Here is a 20990-nt window from a genome sequence, read left to right as displayed (position 1 = left end):
AGCCTGGCAGTTTTTTGGAGTGCTGCCTGCTTGCGGCAGGCCTGGCTTTGGCCTTGCATGCATATGTTATAACCTTTGTTTATTGGAGAGCCATAGGTAAGGGAAGGTGTGAAGAAAAAGTGAAAGATAATCACGGAACACAAACAGAGGTAGTGCTTTCAGTTGTAAAAAACCAAAAAGGGTTTTAAGTAAGCACTGATGAATTCATGTTTTGGGGGATGTTTTTTTTTTAATTCTACAATGTTATGCTCCACCCATGTCAACAATCTGGCGATGACCTGAATATACTTATTCCTTGAACAGGGCCCCAAGGGTTAGGGGGCCGAGTTGGGTCCTATTCCACTCCATCCAAATTAATTTCCAGTTAAAGATCTAATTCAAGGAGCAGGGTTGTTGGTTGTAGCTGTGTTGGTCTAAACATAGCACCAGCAGAGTCTCCCTGTGCCCTGAAGGAGGGCGTTTGTGCCCGAAAGCTTGCAAAGAACACTTCTTCCAACTATTTAGTTGGCCTAATAAAAAATACCATATGTCTCCAAGAGGCGAGCTTTTGCAGTAAGGTCCTCGGTGTACCCGTTACGAGTTGCAGTGCCGAGGGCCTGGAGTACAGCATGGTAAATGCTTTCCGTGTCTAGTGACCGGCTTCCCCTCCCTTGCAGACTGAGCTGTATATGGATGGACCCAAAATGGGTCTTGTGCTACAAATGGTGCCATTTTTTTCACAAGAGCCAGGTCCTTCAAATAATATTTTTGAAGAAGGAAAGTCTGCTGAGTCTCCATCTCGGCTCTGTCAGATCGTGCAGGGCCCCTAGCTGCTGGTCTCTGCTGCATGAAGGAGCAGAGCTTAGTGCTGGCTAACGGTTTGCTCTCGTTCTTTGACAAGTTTGCCTGACAGGTTAGTTCTGTTTTTATATATGGTGTCTGTATGGATACGCACACGCAAGTGTGTGTGTAAATGTGTCAGAGATGTTCCCAGGGAGGCATTTTCTTCTCTCCTTAACAAAAATCCTCATTCCTCTGATAAATAACTCTCCAAAACTTGGCACCTCTGTTTGAGTGCCGCTGTAAGAAGAGTGTCCAATAACACTAATGAATGGCTTTCACTTTAGTGTCTGCAGTACTTTGCAGTCGCATCCTTTTTTATGATGGTTGTGGGTCCTCTGGCAGTTGCCATAAGAGGGCCTGATCCTCCATCCGTTGAAGTGAATTGCAAAATCTGCTTCAGTGTTGATGGCTGGGGAGTCTGATCTGTTATGACTCGATTCCCCATTTTATGTTATTTAAAAAATGAATGGGGGTGGGGGGGAGCTGGCTTTTGTATTGAGCTGTGGTTTTTAATTTCATGTACTGCTGAACTTCTCTGTCACAAGATGATGGGTAAGCACTAAGGTTGGGGCCAGAAAGAAAAGGCTCATGCTTCCTGTAGGAGTAAATGAGCAAAGGTTTTCGTTGCTAATTTTGTGTTTCCTGTTCCCTTTTTAAAGGACAATTAGTATCACAGCATCAAGGATGGCAGAGGCATTTATCATCTGCCTCTCCACCCTCTTGCAGAAATCTAAAGCAGCTGGCCTGGTTGCTGCAGTATGGGGTGGGAGGGGAATGAAAGAAGGGGGGGAATGATGTATTTGCACTTGCTGTACATTAAAGTATTGCTGGTCACACTTCATTTGTGCTCAGTTCTGTGATCAATATTTATCTGAATTGCATCTAACTTTGCATCCTCTCTCCAGAATATAGGAGCAGTTAGGAAGCAGATGATGATCTTGCCTTCTATCCAATGGGGGAAGGGTTGGGAAGCATTTCTAGTACCTGGCAAAATAAACTCTTTCCTGTGACTGATATGCGACTCGGGTACAGAGCTACACTTGGTGACAGGCATTGTTACTCAGGAGGATTGGGAGGGTAGCATCTAAGCAAGATAAGTAGATCTCAGCCTAGGGTGGCCACTTTTTTCAAAATGCGGAGGTGGGACACATGGGGCAACCAGCACAAGGCGGGGAGCTCCAAGGCTGCAGCAGGCAGCCCACATCTGCCCCGGCCCGCTCACAAATCTGGGGGGCACGCACAGCAGCTGGGAACTCCCCGACCCCTGGATGAGCCACCCATGGCTCCATCCCACTCCCAGCCCCAGGCCCTATGCGCTGGGCCCCCCAGCCCCTGCCCTACTCCCTCCCTCATCCTGGAGGCCTCAATCTGTCCCCTCCTCCCATAGACTTACCTGCAGGGAGCTGCTCTCCATGCTGCTTGCTGTATTCTCGGCCCCATGTATGTGTGCGCACGCTCACATGGCACCTCTTTCATCCTGCTCCCAGCAGCGCCTTGCAGGCTGGAATGCGGCCAGCCTGCAAGGCAACACCCACTGTCTTCTGTGGGGAGTGGAAAACCCGAATCCCTGCCCGACGCTGCAAATCTGGGACAAATACTGTCCTAGTCAGGGTCTGGGACTTGAAGTTCTCATTCCGGGACTGTCCCACCCAATTAGGGCGCATGGTCTCCCTATCTCAATCTTCTCAGGGTCAGGGCACCCCACCTCCACTTTCCTGGATGTGGTGGCATCCCTGGCTGAGAACTGCTGTTGGCACTGTCTCTGCAGCCTCCAGGTAAAACTTGCCCACCTGCCCAGGAAGGGCTGTGCCACCTGCAGGCATTCCTCCTGCATTAAGACTCCACTGCCTTTAATAAGGTCATTTGAATCCCATCTCACAAATGCGAATAATTTAGCACTTGTATCCTGAGGCATTTACCAATCCAAGGAGCACGATCACCTTGATGTGGTAATTGATATTTTCTATTGTGAAAGGTGATTACTCATCCACTCACCCAAAACTCACTTTTTAAATTAACTTTTTGATTTTTATTCCAGGCATGCAGGTGCACCCACTCTGACACCACCTTCAAAATGCTGTGCAATTAAGATGTAGTCCCACAGTTCTGCAGCCACTCGACCTGCAGTGTGTGTTACCAGGAGCCCTGCAATTAGATTTGATCTCTCGTTAGCTGGAGACAGTCTTCTCTCCTATAACATTCATTATTGCTTTATCTACAGTTCAAGGAACAATGCAAATGAATGAATGTTTTATTAGCAAAATGTTATCTATATCTTCTTTCAGTTCATGCCTCAGATGCTGTTGGTTTAAAAATACTAACGTTCAGTGCTAATTAGATCTAGGTAATTTATAAGCCACAGTTTATGTGAAATAGATGCTCAGTATATATTTATTGATGTTTTTATACATGCAACTAGAAAGACTTTCCTTTCCCTATGTTATCTTTGTTTTTTAGCTTGGGATTATGTTTTCCGTGTTTACTTACCATCTCATTAGAAAGCATCTGCTGAAGGCTTTTAATCCAATATTGTAGTTCTTTATAAATGTCTTTCAGTGGTTTTATCAGCAAAGCTTCATCACAGGAATCTTTAATTTGGATTTTATCAGTCTACAGTCTCCGACCCTTTGTAAACACGTTCCTGTTTATGTTCAGTGATAAAGTTACTGCTATGTTATATTGAATTCTCTGTGTGAAAATATGCAAGGTTATGAACCTCCCTTGTTTTAGCTTTGGTTGTTTTAAGATAATGCAGACGGAAAATCAGTCTGTTAGTTTTTTTTCGTGTTAATGCGAGCTTCAGCACTGCTGGATGTGATACCAATGTATGCTGTTGGCTGTAGAAACTGGCACGTCTTAACTGTGCTAGCCCTATGGGCTGTTGGCTTGGGAGGGACTTGGTCTTTATTTTTTTGCTCTGAACCTCAGGGTTTTTTGCTTGAGAATTTAACAGAATTGCTTGTAACCCCATACTTCAGATGGAAAACGGTTCTTCTCTGAGTCCATCACTAGTTCATTTTACTAGGTTTCTAAACATCCTCCAATGATAGCAATATGCCTTTCCAAGTGACACGAGTCTGCTGAATAGAGAACTGAGTCTTGTACCTTCTGCTGTATCACCTCTACCCACCTCCCCTGCATAAAACTCCTTCAAGGAGCAACAGATCCAAGCAATTACAACTTGCTTCTCAAATCAGGCACTGAAGATAAGTCATGGAAATAGCTCTCCATATTGGAGTAAGAAACTGTTTTGAATAACCCCTAACTAGACTTAGAGGTGGAAATACTTGTTGCACTGTTTTGGAAAGGGTCGTATTTGCACTAAACCTTTGCCTTGGAAGACCTGTGCCAACTTGGTGTGCGTTCTTTTATGTCTTAGACAGGGTGTGGGCTTGCTGGCCTAGCACGTACCCTCATGGGATCAGTCGTGAGATGCCCCTTTGGAAAAGGAACATGTATTGTAGCATCCCCAACCCCTTTCTGCTATCCAGTGATAGAAGTGCTGCTCTTTTCTAGCAGCAGAGTAATCATTTAAAGGAAAAAAACTTTAGGGTGGCAAAGTTTAAAAACCTGTCAGGTGTCTGTGGCCTGCTCTGATCAGTGGATGTTTTACTCCCCATCTCTTTCCTTCTTACAGGTCTTTCTGCTAATTAGTGAAAGTGCACCTTTTGTCCATTTTGTATAAAGAAGATCCTGCCTCAGGCAGGGATGATGCCAGGGGAGCACTCCCTGGTCTTGTGTGAGTAATTCTCAAGTAGCAAGGAATAGTTAGTGTTCAGGCCGAGTCCCTTACACAGACGGTGCATTCAGGTCTCTCTGCGACTGTCTTGACTTTCCATCATTCTGAACAACACTGTCACCGTAGAGCAATGGGGCCAACCTTTTTTTGGCACACGCTCTCAAGTGCCTCTCCGATCCCTTTCCTGTGCTGCTCTGCTTTCCGCTCCCTGTCTTATCTGGCGCTGTGCAGCCTGTCCCCTCCCCAGTCGCCCAGGTGTCACACACTGGCCACCCTTGCTCATAGAGTATCGGCACCCGTGGTGATTCAGTCCAGTTGCTGCCCTGAGCTGGTGCCAGCACAGAGAGGAAAGCGCAGCATAGGGGCTCTTACCTGATGTGAACTTGAAGTGCCCATTAACAGTTCGTGACAACAATAAAGTTGCTCAAGTGCAGGCAGCACCTGATAATTACCCGTATTGGCGCTGCCTCAGGATGTTTAACTGCCCAGCATTTTCAATTACCTAGCACTAATGCCTGATTCTTGAGTTCTTATTGCTCTAATTACAGTTACAGCATTTGGAACCAATCAATGGCGTTTCCGTCCCATTGCTCAACTGAAATTCAAAACACTTAAACAGCATGCTAAACCAGTGCGAGGGAAGGCCTGGAACCATTGGCAGGATAACACGAGGCTCCTTCAAGTTCAGGGATGAAGGGCTAGATTCACAAAGGGACTCACAGGTTGAGTAGGGGATAGGTGCTGGGCACCCACATCCTGGACTGGAGTTCCTGGCTCAGAGTTGTGTGCCTAGGGCCCAAGGAGTCGGGTTTCTCAGCTTGCAGGCTGAGTGGGAAGCTACCTAAGTCAAGTCAGTCCCAAGGCTGCTGTGACCATTCGGGCACCGTAGATGCTGTGCACCATTGACGATTCTTCGGGCAAAATGACCTGATGGCTCCCATGTCCTCTCCAGGTACAGATGGTCGTTGGCTCAGGGCGAGCCCGTCTGCCCTTTAACAGGTCTGGGTTTTAGTCCTGGTGGGTCTCCACACACCCTCCTCACCCAGGCTACTCCAGGTGGGGGGCACTGGTTTAGTAGCCAACAACCTGGCCACGGAGCAGGCTGTACTGATTAACGTCGTATCAGATAGCAGACCGAGAGAGGCCTGGCCTAATGGGCTGCCTAAGTAGCCATTTGGAAATGCTGAAAAGTGGAGGATTGGAAATCCTAATCTGTCCAGGGTCCAGGCATTCATTAGGGGCAGATGGGGGATGCCTCTTCACCACTGTCATCCTCTAAACTTCAACTACATTTCAGATCTTCCCAACTGCTGCAAGGACCAGTAGAGAAACATCTCTGACATACTAGATATAATTACAGCAAGGTTGTTCTGCCTTCTTTCTAATGGACAGACTGCAAGGAATTCAATTGGGAAAGATTAGATTATAAGAGTTTATATCTAGCTTGTGGCTACACAACCCTCCTTCAGCATCTTCAGATTGCTCATTTTATGGATCAGAGGCTGTTTGTGTGCATCAATAACACAAAAAAAAAAAAGAACAAAGAGAACTTTTTTCCCTTGTAAAGATAAAGTATCAGAGCTTTTCTTATTGGTTCTGGCACATCTATTTTCCCCTGGAGCATAATCCATTTGTCTGGTGGAATAAAACTAACGAAATCGCTTATTTTGCATACTAAATTGCCAGAGTTATATGCGAGGCGAGGAGAAGCAACAACAAAACAACTTCCAGGGTCAGTAAATAAAACCGAATCTGTCTCGCGGTGTTACTTTAATATGGTAAACAGTTCCGTCCGCCACTGGCAAGGTGAAGGGTTTATCGCCTGCAACAGGTAGTTAATATTGCTTTAAAATGGCAGCTTTTGAGAATATCCTCATTACCATGCTGATTTGGGAGAGGAGCCATCAGTAACCATCAAATTATTGATTCAATTAGTGATTTCCTAATTTATCACTTCTAAGTGAGTTGTGTTGGATGCTCCCTTTTCCTTGTTGAAAAACAGGATGCATAAGAGATCCCAGGAGCATTCAGTGTACCGCACCCGTCACCACTTCCGTCACTAAGAGTGCAAAGATTTACTAGCACGTTAAACTTCTTTTGACTAGTGCTGCTGTATTTCTTTATTATTATTATTATTATTATTATTATTATTATTATTGTAGCTGTATGAAGGGTTTTTCCCCCCCATTGGTGAGTGGTTGTTTCATTCCCTTATTTTTCTGTGGGAGTTTATTTTTGAGTGCATCTTCATAGACATTAGGGCTGGAAGAGACCTTGTGAGATCATTGGGTTCAGCCCTCTGCCCAAGGGGCAGGAAGTCAGCTGGGGGTCAGCTCACCCCAGCAAAATAAGCATCCAAGCGTTCGTCAAGGTGTCCAGAGTAGGTGCTCGCACCACCGCTGGGGGGAGTTTGTTCCAGACTCTGGAGACTTGTGTGGTAAAGAAGTTTTTTCTTATGTCCAGTCTAAAATGGTCTTCCAGCAGAAGTCTGCCGTTTGCTTCTAGTCTATTGATTCTCACCCTGTGGGTCGCAACCCAAAAGTGGGTCACAGCAAGATATTAAAAGGTGGCAAACAAACTTTAAAAATGGATTCTGATTTAAAACGGAGAAAAACGTGGGAAACGGTGGCTTTTCCCTGGCAGGTTATCAGAGTTCCTGCAGGCAAGGGGCTGCTTGGGCCCCCCCCCCACACACACACACCGGGTGCCTGGGGGTGGGGGGCAGTGGGTCAGGAGTGAAGGGCACTGGGTTGGAACTGGCCATCGTGGTGGGGTAGTTTAACCAATATAATTCCTGTGAGGGCATTTGGTGGGTTGGGTGAGGTATATCGGGTACTGTGACGGATGTGAGTAGGATCCGAGTGGTTGTGGGGTGTATTGACTGTGATGCTGGCCTAAATTTTGTAGTAGTACAAAATATGAAGTGCCATACCCAGTGTGGTTCAGTAGACTGGAGCATGTGTGATAGTAGAGTTCAAGTACTCAAAGGACAAAGCTGTTAGAAATTCAGGAGCTCCGATTCTGGTTGGTTTTAGTTTTTCTCCCTTTATCCCGTTTCATTTGGGACAAGATGTACTTTAGAAATTAACAGTCGACCTTTGCAAGACATGAGAGCTGGTTCCTCCAGTGCATGCCCACTGGAAGCCACCTGATTTTCTGGTTGATACTGCCCGAGTCTGAATAACACAGGTCTCTTACACTTACACTCTTCATTTTGTTAGAAATATAGTGCATTGGATTTTTGGGCTGTTCTTATGGGCTTTGTACTAGAGCTTGGTTTAAAGTTGAAATGTAAAGCTTTCCAAGAGAGATTTCTTTTAGTGAAGTGCTCTCTTAATCATGCAATCTCCAGCTCTGTTAAAAAAAGTTTGGAGAGTTAACTCCTATTTCTCAACCCACACACTCAGTGCTGTGCACCTAGATGATCATCAGTCTCTTTCCAATTAAAATACCAACTCTCTGGAGCCGGGGTGCTGTTTGCAAGATAGACACAAATCAATTGAACATCCCAAAGATTGGCAACTTATGGTTTCTTTTGTTCCAAAACTTGTAGGCATCATTTCTGAAAAGCATATGAGAGAGGAAGGTTGGCAAGTAGTTTTGGGGGAGGGAGGTTGTTTTTTATGAAAACATAGCTCTTTGATCCTAAGTAAAAAGCTGGATATATAGAGGCTTCAATCCTTTTTATTCAGCTAAGAGCCTTTCTTCTCTCGCCAAGTTTGTGTCCTTTTTATAAAGGTAGCATTGCCATATTGGCTGAGCCCCAAACATCCGTTTAATCCATGCTCTTGTCTCTGAAAGCGTCTAACACCAGATGGTACCAGGGAAGGCATTATCATCAACAGATTGTAAAATGGGGAGCAGGGGGGAATCTTGTACACCATCCTCGGTGGGAAGTTTGGAAAAAGGAAACCTTTGCAAGGACTGGTGAATTGTCACAAAGGGACAAGACTCTTTCCTAGACGAACTTTAAGCAGTCCAGTTGTTTCTGTCCTAAGTCCAGTCCCAAAAATCCTGGATCAGATGCAACTGTTGGATGCCACATTAAAAGGAGCTTTGTTGCAAGGGGGTTTTTTTAAACTGGTTGTTTCACGTATGCTGAAGCTTTGAATTCACAGTCATGGGCTGCTCTAAGTATTTATACGTTTTTTAAAAAATACCCTGAAGAGGCAAGTAAAGGCATTTGTGGTGATGCTGATTTAGTAAAGCTGCAAGAAAAGCCCATTTGTGGTGATGGGGATTGATTTGGAGGACCTGTACCGAATGAAGAAGGCACCCACTTGGGATGTATTGTGTGCCTTCAGGTACTCTGCAGGGTGCCTGAGCTTTGAAGAAGGAGATTTATCCCCGTGTAGACTGCAACCCTTTGGAACCACTCAAGAAAAGGGGGGTTAATAGGACACAAGTGATGCAAAAAGGCCATGTGTTGGCTCCCTGTGAGGAAGTGAATGTTCCTTCTTTGTGCAAACAGTGCTGCAATATTGTGATTTTAATTTTCAACAAAATCATGTTCAGTGATATGGCTGAGAGACTTGGGTGACGTGGTCGCTCGTTTCTGTCCCTAGCCTTACACACAAACCAGTATAAGTTATTGGAAACAGGTTCATATCTGTACCACAACACAGGTTCAGTGCACACAAACCACTTTCAGGATGGCTGAAACCCATTTAAGATGAACCTGATGGATGTAGTATCAGACTGAACTGATTTAGGTTACATCGGTTTATTGAACTAATGCTTCGCATCCCCTCCAGATTCAAGTTAACTCAGTCCCCCAGCAGCCCAGGATGCTTTGCACCTCTCTTGCAGCGCCCCCTCCCCCGGGTGGGTGGGCGGGCTGGCCTTGGCCTAAGCTGTCTGCTCCAGCCAAGCATAGAGGCGTGCTCTAGCGCCCCCAGCTTCTGGCCTGGGCAACTGCAGGCATGTGGCTGCATTTCCAGAATCAAATGTCTGTTCACTTGCTCGTCAGTTCAGTATATGCATTTTAGATTAACGAAGATTGAATAGATTCAGCCTCAGGCTTTTTGACAGTCTGTAGAGGATTGGTAAGGGTAATGGAGTCAGTGGTTCATCTCTAGCCCAATTTAGTAAGACAGACGTTTGAAAAGTGCATGAACATGTTTGCATTTACCTTTGCTGTGGCTGCATCAGGGATTTTTGCCTACAGGGTTTCCACTATAGAAGTCGCTGTCATTAAAATTGCCGGGAAAAGGAAAAGACAGGATCTATACTGTAATTTAAGTGCTGTTACCTACTAGGGTTAACCTTGAAGTGCTTTAAGTAATATTCTCTTCCTAGATGATGACTCCTGGCCTGGGAGGTATGCGGGGCCTGTGATTCAGAAACTAGCAGCAGAATTTACTGCCCTTGTTGCCATATCCACGAAGGGATTGTGGAATGGGGAATTCATGATAAGGGAGATTTGAAATCCCTGCTCTGCTGCTTAGGACAGATTCGGAGAAGAAATCCCCAAACGGCACATAGCTAAAAATACAGTTGGGCTGCATCAATTGAATGCACTTTGAAAAACAGATAATATACCTGATAATAAATTACATTTGTTAATGTTTCAGCACTTAGAGCCAATTTATGCAGATTATGGGTGTCGTAGATTCATTTTAATATCATTTTCTTTTACTTGAACTCATTCAGTGCAAATCCTCTTATTCGGTTTTGTAAAGCAGCTTCTTCCTCTGGGGCCTTGCAGGGAGGGGTGTGGGGGCTGCCTCTCTCTACCCCTGGCATTTTATTCTGGGTGACACTTATGTTTCCCAGTCAACAGGAAAACAGCAGCAGCAAACCCTGCTCGTATACGGAGAAGAGCGTTTTAACTTCTTTCTGTAAAGATTATGTTGAGATTGAACACAGGCGCATATTAAAGCAAGATAAAAGGGTAACCAATCTTGGCTGCTGCCTTGGCCACAGTGTTCTGTCGCCCCTAATGATTCTGATAAAGTACAATGCTAGAAGAGACTGTTGCCTCTTAATTTCAGGATGGATGGCCACCTCAGGATATATGTGGTGCTACGTTGTGAATCTGAATGGAGAATTTATTACTTCAAGGACTGCATACTCAAATGAGCTACTAATGAAAGCGCATCAGACTCCTGAAAAAAAGCAGAGACTGGAACAGGTTTGACAGTCACCTTGAAGGTCACTTTAAAGTAAGAGCACACTGTTTTTTCCCCTCTTTCTTTCTTGCTTTTTTTTCTTGCTTTGGGGGATTTATAGCTTGTTCCTTATCAAAAGGCAGTGAGCTCATATAGGATGTTGCCAAGTTTAATCAACCAAACGAGTTAGAATTGCAGCTAAAACCTATCGGCACTAAATTGAGCTACCGCCATTTTTCAGTTTCTATGTAAGCTGCTTTCCGTTTAATTTCTTGGAGGATGTGCTGCTGAATCTAGTTCCACAGTAAAATAAAATGACCCGCATGCCATTATAATTAAGGCAAGAATACAATCTTTCTGGAATAAATTCTGATCTCTGCAGCGAGAGACATACATAAAATGGGGTGGGGAGATGGGAGGGGGGAGGTCGCTGCACCCAGAACGAATATTCCCCTCGCTGTGTTTTGTTTGCATTTTAATTTTCATTTTAAGGTCATATGACTCAATGCACAATAGTGCCCCTACTTTGTTTTGCCAGCAAGTAATTAGATTTGATATTCTGTGTCTCACAATTAATTCTCCGTGCTTACAGCTCCACTCAGTTTTACTTTGCAGTTTTCATTAAGTTATTAGCACATTTTATGATACAGAAAATTGCTAAAATCATACATTCCCTTCCACTGGGTGGACTTGGAGTAGTTTGCATCGGTCCAGTGGGCACAAGAGAAATATATTTAAAACAAATGTATTTTTCCTCCAGTTCTGTGCATCATTGTACTGTTAAGTTGACTTGGAGTAGTTGTTTAGCTGGTATTTATCCATTTATTTTTCCATTTATTAAATGTAGGCAATTAAAACATGAAGTCAACAGTTGGACATATTTCCAAGCCAATGGAAAGCTGTCATTGGATTGCAGGTGCCTCAGTATCATTTTTAGACAGTTTCATGTGGTTAAGAAAGCTCTTTTTTTTTTTTTTTTTCTCTCAAGTTGGTCAATTAGTAAATCTATGATTTCATACTTTTTTCTTTTACAAGAGAGCTGCTACTAAACTATATCTCAACACCATAGGCAGAGGAAGAGAAAAATAATTTGGGGGGGGCTAAGCAGGTAAGTGCGGGGGAAGGGCCGTGGGGGGTGCAGATCAAGGCCCCAGTGGTGAGAGAGGGAGCGGGGCACGGACGGGACCCACTCACCCCAGGCCCTGCACCTGCCTGTGCCCCACTCCGCCCCTCACCGCTGGGCCCTCGATCTGTGTCGTGTGTCGACACACGACACCATGACGACGGGACGCGTGTCATTTCCCCCCCCCCGGCAGTGAAGGAGGGAGTGGGTCTGAGCAGGTAAGTCTATGGGGGAAGGGCCGTGGGGGGTGGGGGTGCAGATCAAGGCTGGGCTGGAGTAGGGCTTTTCCCGGCGCAGGGGTTGGGCCGAACTGCGCTCGGGGTGGGGGGCTACGGTGAGCTTTGGGGTGGCTGTAAATTTCCCTTCAGTATTGCCACTGCCCGTCCCGAGCGCTGCTGGCCCAACCCTCCGCCACTGCCGCAAGAGCCCTCACCCCAAGTGCAGATCCTGAGCACATGACCCCCATGCCTCCCCAGGAGCCGTGCCCCCCGGGGCGAGCCACTCACAGCTCTGTCCCTATCCCTGCCCTGGCTGTGCAGCCCCTCCCCCAGCCCCACTCCCTCCCCACCCTGCTGCACCTGCTGGAAGCCCTCGGCCGGCCGGCCTTGCGCCCTACTACTACCCTGCGTTTGAGGGGGCTGTGCCCTGTTAGCCCCCCCCTTCCCTCCCCTACGCTCAACACTGAAACGCCAATAAAAAATGTTTGGGTTTTTGTGCGAGAGTTGCTTCACCGCTGAAATGCTCTAAAGAGTCTGACTCCAGAAGAGCCATAAACTTGAAGTGACATTTTACAAGTGATGCACCCGGGAAATGTGAATAGGATGCAAGTAGGATCCAGGGAGCATGAAGTATTTAAAGCCACAAAACATGAAGGATTTTAAGCTCTGTTCTTAGTTGACAAATGCTAGTGCAGAACAAGAGATCAAGCTGCCTTGGGTTTCTCTCCAGGAGCAAGTGCACATGGTGCCAGTCATAGTAGAGATTCTGGTCACCTGACGTTTCAGTGATCAGAGTTTTATAACCTTTCTCAGCCTAATATGCAGGGACCCTGATTTCTCTAATTTATAAAAGATCCCCACTTTTCGGGTTAAAAAATGTAACCCAAAATCCACATTTTTCTGTGATTTTTAAAATGAAACACCACCAGGTCTAGGGCAGGGGAGGGCAAAATGCAGCCCATGGGCCAGATGTGACCCACCAGGCCATTCTATCGGGCCTGTGAGGCCCCTGAAAAATTTAGAAAATTAATAGTTATCTGCCCCGGCTGCCTGTCACGCAGCCCTCGATGGCTTGCCAAAACTCAGTAAGCGGCCCTCCACCCAAAATAATTGCCCGCCCCTGGTCTAGAGTCTTTATAAAGTCCTTGTGCAATTTTAAACTTTTAATAACTTAGGTTGTGCACAAGGACTTTATGAAGACCCTGTATATAGAGAGCGAGCTAGCTAGATATAGATTGGCCTCTATCGATATATTAGTGGTGTTTCATTTTAATCGCAGAAAAATGTGGATTTTGGGTTACTTTTTTAAATCTGAAAATTGGAGATATTTTTAAATGGGAGAAATCCAGGATCCCTGCTCATCAGAAACGGTGCTCAGGGAAAGATACTCCTTTGTTTTTTGTCAGGGGGCAGTGAAGTAGAGAGCTAAATGAATGTGCCCCTAAATATATCTGCTTTATACCTTTGTGTTTGCAGCATGCATCTTTGTGCAGTTAGGACGTCATAGGCATGTTAATTCGTTTAATCTTGATACAACCATTATCTGGGTCTCAAAGAAAAGGGCTTACTGGGGGGCATTTTAGCAATCATGCAGGCATAACTGAGGGTGAGATGAGCATATAAGTAGAGTGATATATTAGCCCTGCCACTTGGTGGATATGATTTGGGATTACACTTAATTGTGAGACCAAATGTACAAAATCTGAAATGGAAAAACTCTCGTAAGCTCGCGGTGGGTGGGGAGAAGCTTTGACAGGCAATCCAGACACCAGTGCCTACTCTGGGTACTCTTGTGTTCAGGTGGAAAGTGTTTTAGCCACAGGGATGAAGGGATTGTGTGTAAGGGAATATATGCCATTACAAGAAAAACACTGAAACCCAGCAATGTAATATTTTTTAAGTCTTTTTGATTGGGTTAGGAAGCATACTGTGTGGGGCTGTTGTACTTAACAACTTAAGCACAGATCCTACACGCGGAGTGGAAGCTCTGACTGTTCAAGTTACGTCCACATTTGTACTTCCCATTTCACTGGGAGTTCGGTTCTTAAATATGCTTGAAGATCTGGACTTCAATCTTTTGTGGTCCGTTTCTCTCGCCTCCAAACACAAGCAACCCCCTTAGACATTCATAGGAATTATTTGTACCCCGGTGGGAGAATTGGGTTTCTTGTATGTAGGAACTGGTTCTGGGATCTGACATTTTAAGTAGCTCATTACCATATTGCAGGTTGTGTTTAATGCATGGATACAGCCACGTGTTTAAATTACTCTGGAGCCATACCGATGGGGTGTAGCTGTATGCAGAGGATGCAGACACTTCTCTTGTTTGTTCAGTAGGATTTCTTCATTTTCAGAAGGTCAGAGGAAGGAATTTAAGACAAACTTATACACTTCTGAGTCCAGACCCAAATCTAGGGACCAGTAGCTAGAGCTGAAAATCTGGAGGTGATTAGCCGCCCAAGATTTGATCTGGGTACAAAGCAGTCTGTCTTTTTTCAAGTGAAAGTAGCAAAATTTTTCAAATGGAATCACGATTCATTTAGTTCATTATTAATTGCTTAGATAGTCCAATTTGAGATAATTAATCTCCCAAAATGGACTTAATTATAATTGTCTAGATAGTCATTCTCCTGATAATTAATTCTAAAAATTGCAGTATTGTATTAACCTCTAAAACACCCTTTTAAAAATATGCAGTTGAATAAAGTTCAGAGCATCCCACGATCCATTAACGAAAACGAAAGTGCGTTTTTGCAGGTGTGGCGATTACAACTCAGTCACGCTTCCTGCAGGTCACTCGGTCCATCAGTCAGGAAAACGCATCTCCAGAAAAGTCGCAATGTGCGAAACAAGGCAGAACCTTTCCACGAGTCTCCCTCTGCCATCACGTGTACTTTGGCTTCAGGAAGAATCAAAATTAAAATGAGCAAGTGAGATCAATGGACTTCACTGTCCTTGAAAATCACATCCGTTTAGGTGCTGCTATAGAAATCTAGGAGCTGGACTTGAGAGAAGTCCAGCTCCTAGATTCCTTACCTGGAAGTAAGGACTTTAAAATTTGGTCCTTACTTCCAGGTAAATTCCTAAAATAGGAACAGGCATCATTTGAGTCCGATTCATGGGTGCCAGGGGTTGACACATGCACCACTCCTTGCAGGACTAGATCCTAAAAAGACAAGCAGATGGGTTGCAAGGGATGCTCTGGATGTGCAGAGGTGCTAGGTCCTAGTGGCTCCGGACATGCAATTATCCCGTCTAGTCACGGCTGTTCCCGCAGTCCCTTTAAATGTGTTTGGATGCCAGGTACCAATGAAGCAGTAGATAATGGTTTCTGCTTATAATAAAATTGTAGCACCCATGCACCGATTCAGAACATATATGCTTAAAATTGATTTTTTTTTTTTTTTTTTTTTTTTTTTTTGTCAGAAAACTAGAAATGGCAGCAGTTGCTATCTTAACTGTTCAGCTACTTCACAGTTCTCCCAGCATACTGTAAACAGCCTGGATTTGGGTAGAACATGCATATTCTTGTGGCGAGATGGCAAATGTGCACGCGTGCAGAGCTCTTTTTGTATTTTTTGCACAGGGCACTAAGGATCTCTGAGAGCTATTTACTCCTTCCGTTTTAAGATGAGTGCCGTATGATTACCACCTGCAGATTGGTGGGGATGCTCAGATGATGGACTGTGTCCTTGTCTTCACTGCGTTGTGGCCTGCCCCCATCAATCCTTCAGGTCTTTGCCGTGTCCTCTCATTCTTGTAGACTGGAGAAAGTAAGAGAGGAGAAGGGGAGAACATAAATCATAAAACAGACTTGGACTTTACATCAAACCCTGTACTTCTCACAAGGACTCTTGCACATGAAAGATTTCCTCATTCTTTCTCCCCTCCACGTTTTTGCCCTTTCTTTTTTCAATCCCTTTCTATTTATGTTTAAAAATAAAAAAATCTTTATTTCCCTCCTCCCATTTCTCCTCTTGTTGAGGCTTTTGAATGAACTTATTGTTCCTGAAATGAAGTAGCTTTGGGGGCAGTATATATAAAACAACGACAATCCTAGAATACCATGAAAAGGCTGAGAGGTTTTTTTGGTGTGTATTTTGAATTACCAGTTGCATCCTTTGTAGCATCAAGGTGTCAGGACTTGACTTAAATGTCCATAAAAAGGTGCTTCGTTTTGGCTGTTGGATAAGAGAGTTTCTCTTATTTCTGACTGGCTGGTGTTTGGTATCACATGCTTTATTCTTCTTTAGCCTTGTAACATTGTAGTATTTATTTTTTGAGCAATAAAGAGACCGTCAAAGTAGAAGATCATTTCACCATGTTCCAAAGTGAGCAAATCTGCAATTCTGGTTGTGGGAAAACTCCATTTTTTGTGTTCAAGTGACTATGCCAGTGGTATCTGAATAACGTGTGTACGCCACGTGGACTTGCTTTCTGCGAGTTGAAATTCAATTTATAATTCATTTAAAAACTATTTTGTTTAAGTTAAGAGTCTTCACCTTGTGTGGTTGAAAGCAAGTCAAAGTTGTGGAATGGGAAGTTGTTTTTGGCTCCCACATTAATGAGCTCTGCAGTCTTGGGCTAATCCCTAGGAAAAAGGTAATTTAGCCTCGGGATAGAGATTGCCATTGGGCCAGAGGAGCTGAAGGTGGAAGTCCTGGCCCGTAGGAAGTGGTGTCATTTTTCATGTTCTAGGCCGGGATTCCGTGAGTCCAATGTCTTTTTCGAGATGAACGTTTCTTACAGTTCCCTTTTATCAGGAGAGCAGCTTTCTTCTTGCATGGGAGCGGGACAGTGCTTCGAGATCACAAATACAGGGCAGAGGAGAATGAGAGACCCTTTTCGATGACAGGTATAGAATTGACAGTCTTCAAACACAGATATGGGGGGAAAACTGATGGGTTAAGTTTTACTTTCATAATCGTTAGAAACCCGCTAGTCTTACCGGGACAGCAGTGTTCATTAACAGCAGTAGCATGACATACAGTGCTGCGCAGGCCTCGCTTACCCATCAGCACCAGAAATAAGGTTTCTGCTGAAGCTGGTATTAGATCAGTCCCTACCTCCAATGGTGGTTTCAGGGACTTTCACAGTGCAGAGCGCCAAATGAAGAGTTCAGCTCTGTTTGAGGCAGTTGGAAATGTTATCAAATAGAAGCAGCGTCCTACTTGAAGCAGGTGAGTGGAAGGGCAGCGACTGTACTCGGCGTACCTTGAGTTCCTCCCCAGATTTGTGATACAGCACCCAAACCTGCAAAACGGGATGCCTGTTTAGATGTAGTGAGCCACTCACTGCTTCATGCCAGGCTGATGTCCTGCAGCGCTCACACTTCCTCATACACTTATTGCTGTGGCGGATTCCCAAATCGAAATGCAGCTGACACGGTTCTACTGAATGCATAGTGGTAGGGTGACCCCAGTCAACTTGATTTTAGTCCATTTTCTAAGTTTAATGACAGTCGAATGCCATGCTGCCAAGTCACAGTACTGCACGTTATAACAGTCTTCACAAAAATCAATTTGTGTAACACATTTGAGCAAATGTTTGTTACAGACTAAATTTTCTGCATGGCGTGGACCGAACTGCAAAGTGAGAAAATATTGAAATGTACTTTCATTTTCCTTGTTTCCCTGAAAAAGAACAGGGCAGATGAATATTCATTTTTTCTGTTGCACTTTGAGCATAACAATGCATTAGACTTCAGTCTCGGATTCAAAAAAATTAAATCAGGAGTTAATTCTGTAGTTATTTATGGGAATTGAGATTTTATGTGAAGTGTGTAGCATCTCTTGAAATGTAATAAGTGTGGTCAATTTTAAAGAAAAAGGCAATGAAAGAGGAGAACAAAAAAAAAATCCGGGCCAGTGTAAATACTCTTTAAAAACCATAACACGGTCTTCATTTCCTCTGCAGGCATAACTATTATTACAGCTCATATGGCAGGAACTGTAATCACAGCATTGCAAAGAGTTCAATAAATATGAAAATGATGTTACAGACCAAGAACTGCAGTCTCCCAAAAAAAAAAATTCCTCCCCAAAACATGGTAGAGCTGCAGGCGTGTGTGAACGAGTTGAGTGCATGGAGCCTTCCAAGAACCTTATAAGTTTAGGGTGCAAAGGGGATCATATCTGCATGGACGTTGGTAGTGAACCAGTCCAGTGTGGGGGAGGAGTGGGAAATGGTTTGCTATTTCCCAAGACAAAGTACAAAGGGCTTGGAAAACTAAGATGGTGGGGGGAAGGGTTCAGGAAGAGAAGGGTTAACATTTTTATTTGCTGAAGGCTCGCCTGAATCAGCAGTCCATGTGCCCTTTGGAGCAATGGTGCATTCGCAACTCTTAATCTTGTGTGGACTAGCACGCACCTTTATCGCACTTGGGGTGCGAGGGACTGATGCCATCCATAGACCAGGTGCTGACCATAGCTTCTTCACAAGCTGCCCAGGGACCTCATTTCAGTTTGGAAACCACTGGGCTTTAAGTACTAACCAGCTCTTGCTGTATGTGCTGAACCTTCCCATACAGCGCTAGTCCCTCCAAGATATTTATTACACGTATAGGCTGCCCTTCCCCACAGCGGCTCAGGGCAGCTTACAATAAGAGAGCAAAACGAGTTAGGAAACAAGAGGCCTCACAAGAGCACCGAGATGATCCAGATTGAGGCTTTGGTGGATCGCAGCAGAAAGCGGGTTCCAGAACGACTGCTGAGAAAGACCTCCCATGTGTTTTTGCCAAGCAAATTTGGCACAGTGCTCCTGGCTGACGTTGGGGGTTGCAGTGGGGCATGAAGGAGAAGGATAGGGCTTTGATGTGTTCTTAATTATTCTCGATTGTATAGTGCCTTTATTCATGGGTTACACAGCACTTCCAGAGGTAGGTAGGTGTTTTCCTTCCCACTTTTACAGTCAAGTTTAACTAAGGTGTGGAGAAGAGAAGAGACCTGACAAGGAGATAGTTGCACAGTCCGTATCAGGAAGCAGGACTTGTGACTTCTTGTCTTGGGCACAGTATTTCAGTAAAGTGACATCACTATTCACCGGAGTACCCAGGCTGTATACAGAGCATATTTGTTAGGAGGTCAAACTTATTATGTGCTGGATATGAAAGCAATAGAAGAACTGGTCTGGACAAACACTCCATGAATTAAATAAGAAACCTGTGAAGAAGGCTTGAAATGAAGATTGCAAAAGCAAGGATAATGTTGGATATGTTTAAGTTTCTAATGTCTGTTAAACAATTGTCATGTATAACATGAGAATTTTTATACAAATGTAATAAAAGGGGCTGGAGTTTCCTGATGGCATCTTAATAACAATAGCGAACAGATTGGATTTCCATAATGCTTTTCACGGAGTGGAACATCCTGAAGTGCTTTGCAAAGCATTTAATTACCTGTACTGCGGTGGCTGCACTTTGCTGGTCTAGCACTACAGGCAGTATCCGTGAACACAGATTCTGTGCCTTGTTCTGAGTAGCAAAATTGGAAATCTTTCATCTTCCATCTTAGACTCCTCAAAGGTCAATACAGCTTGGGCTGTTTTGTAGCATTCAACAATGCCTTTGCATTCCCGAGTCTACAATACCTATTTTAATGAGTCGGGGGAAGAAACCTGATGCTATGGCTCAGAAAAGGATGCTGGAAGTTCTTGAAAGGTTGACATAACCCCATAGAGAAGAACTGTGTTTTATACAATACCTTTCCTTCTTAACGCTTTCTGTCTAATTGGTCAGTGGAAAAATGGTAGGATAATGGCTGTGTAGGCCAACAGAGAAGCCAGTGTGGTCTCAGAGGGGTGTGGGGGGAGGCAATCTTGAAGCCTTACTTGTTGACAAAATAGGCAAATTGGCTAAGATATTTCCCCCCCCTTTTTTTTTAACTGCCCAAGCAGTCTTTACCTTTTGGACAACCACAGTGCCTGGACAGTAGCATTCAGCAGTTCGTTGCCACTGTAGCACAGGTACGACGCTCAGTAGACGGTTGCATGCTTGCACAGTGCTCTGCCATAATGCAGTGGCGCCCAAAGCTGGGAGTAACCCCAGCTGAGCCACGGTGACGAGAAATTAAAAAGGGGGCAAATGACAATGTCTCCCGAACAGGATTTTCTAGCTCAAATTAGTCAACCAAATAAAGAAAATATCTTTTTTTTAATGTATGATCTATAGGGGTCTGTTTAAATCTACTTCAACTAAATTTTCCTGGGTTGGTTGTGGCATAAATAGCAAATGCCACAGATATTTCCTGAATGTGCTTTGGTGGCCCTGCCCCTCGGTGTTGATCGGTGGAGAAGCCCCGGCATGGGGAGGAGGAACACGGGGGGCATCCACCCTCTTGTCTGCCGCCCTTTGTGTGGGCTCAGCCCTCAGCCCTGATTGGCAGAGAGGAGCCAGCAGGGAGAAGAGGGACAACGGCATGGCCGGCATCGTATCTGCTGCCCTTCATGCCAGCCAGCGCCTCCCCCCAGGGCGGGCCATGAGTCTGGGCCACAGCAGCAGCAAGGACTGCTGGCTCCCCCTGGGAAGCCAGCATTTTATTAAGGTTTTTTTTTTAAGTTGATTTTGTGGATAATCCCAGGTCACAAATTGAGTAGACCCTTAATTATCCCATTTTCATAGTTTCATAGTAGCTAGGGTCAGGAGGGACCTGAACAGATCACCTTGCCTGACCCCCTGCCACAGGCAGGAATGAATGCTGGGTTCACAAGACGCCAGAGAGGTGATCATCCAACCTCCTCTTGAATATGCCCAAGGTAGGGGCGAGGACCACTTCCCTGGGAAGCTGGTTCCAGATTTTGGCCACCCTAACTGTAAAATATTGCCTTCTGATCTCTAACCTAAACCTATTCTCCATCAGCTTATTACCATTGTTCCTTGTCACCCCAGGTGGTGCTGGGGAGAAAAGGGCTCTGCCTCTTTGCTGTTGATCTCCCCTGATGAGCTTGTAGGCAGCCACCAGGTCCCCCCTCAGCCTCCTCTT

General features: G+C 44.8%; 1 protein-coding gene across 3 annotated transcripts in view; it reads left to right on the top strand.

The window, feature by feature from the left end:
- LOC102386865 (leucine-rich repeat and fibronectin type III domain-containing protein 1-like protein) overlaps positions 1-20990 on the top strand; it is a 120813-nt gene that overhangs the window by 9885 nt on the left and 89938 nt on the right. For 2 of the 3 annotated variants that reach the window (XM_006033178.3, XM_025214950.1), the window contains exon 2: positions 10555-10725. The exons of the other annotated variant lie outside the window; for it this stretch is intronic. The gene's annotated coding sequence lies outside the window, so the exon portion shown is untranslated. The remainder of the gene's footprint in view (positions 1-10554; positions 10726-20990) is intronic. 3 annotated transcript variants of the gene reach the window in all.

This window comes from Alligator sinensis, unplaced genomic scaffold (assembly GCF_000455745.1).
Source record: "Alligator sinensis unplaced genomic scaffold, ASM45574v1 scaffold1302_1, whole genome shotgun sequence".
Lineage (NCBI taxonomy): Eukaryota > Metazoa > Chordata > Crocodylia > Alligatoridae > Alligator > Alligator sinensis.
The sequence above is the reverse complement of the archived record's forward strand: the minus strand, read 5'-3'. Positions and strand labels throughout refer to the sequence as shown.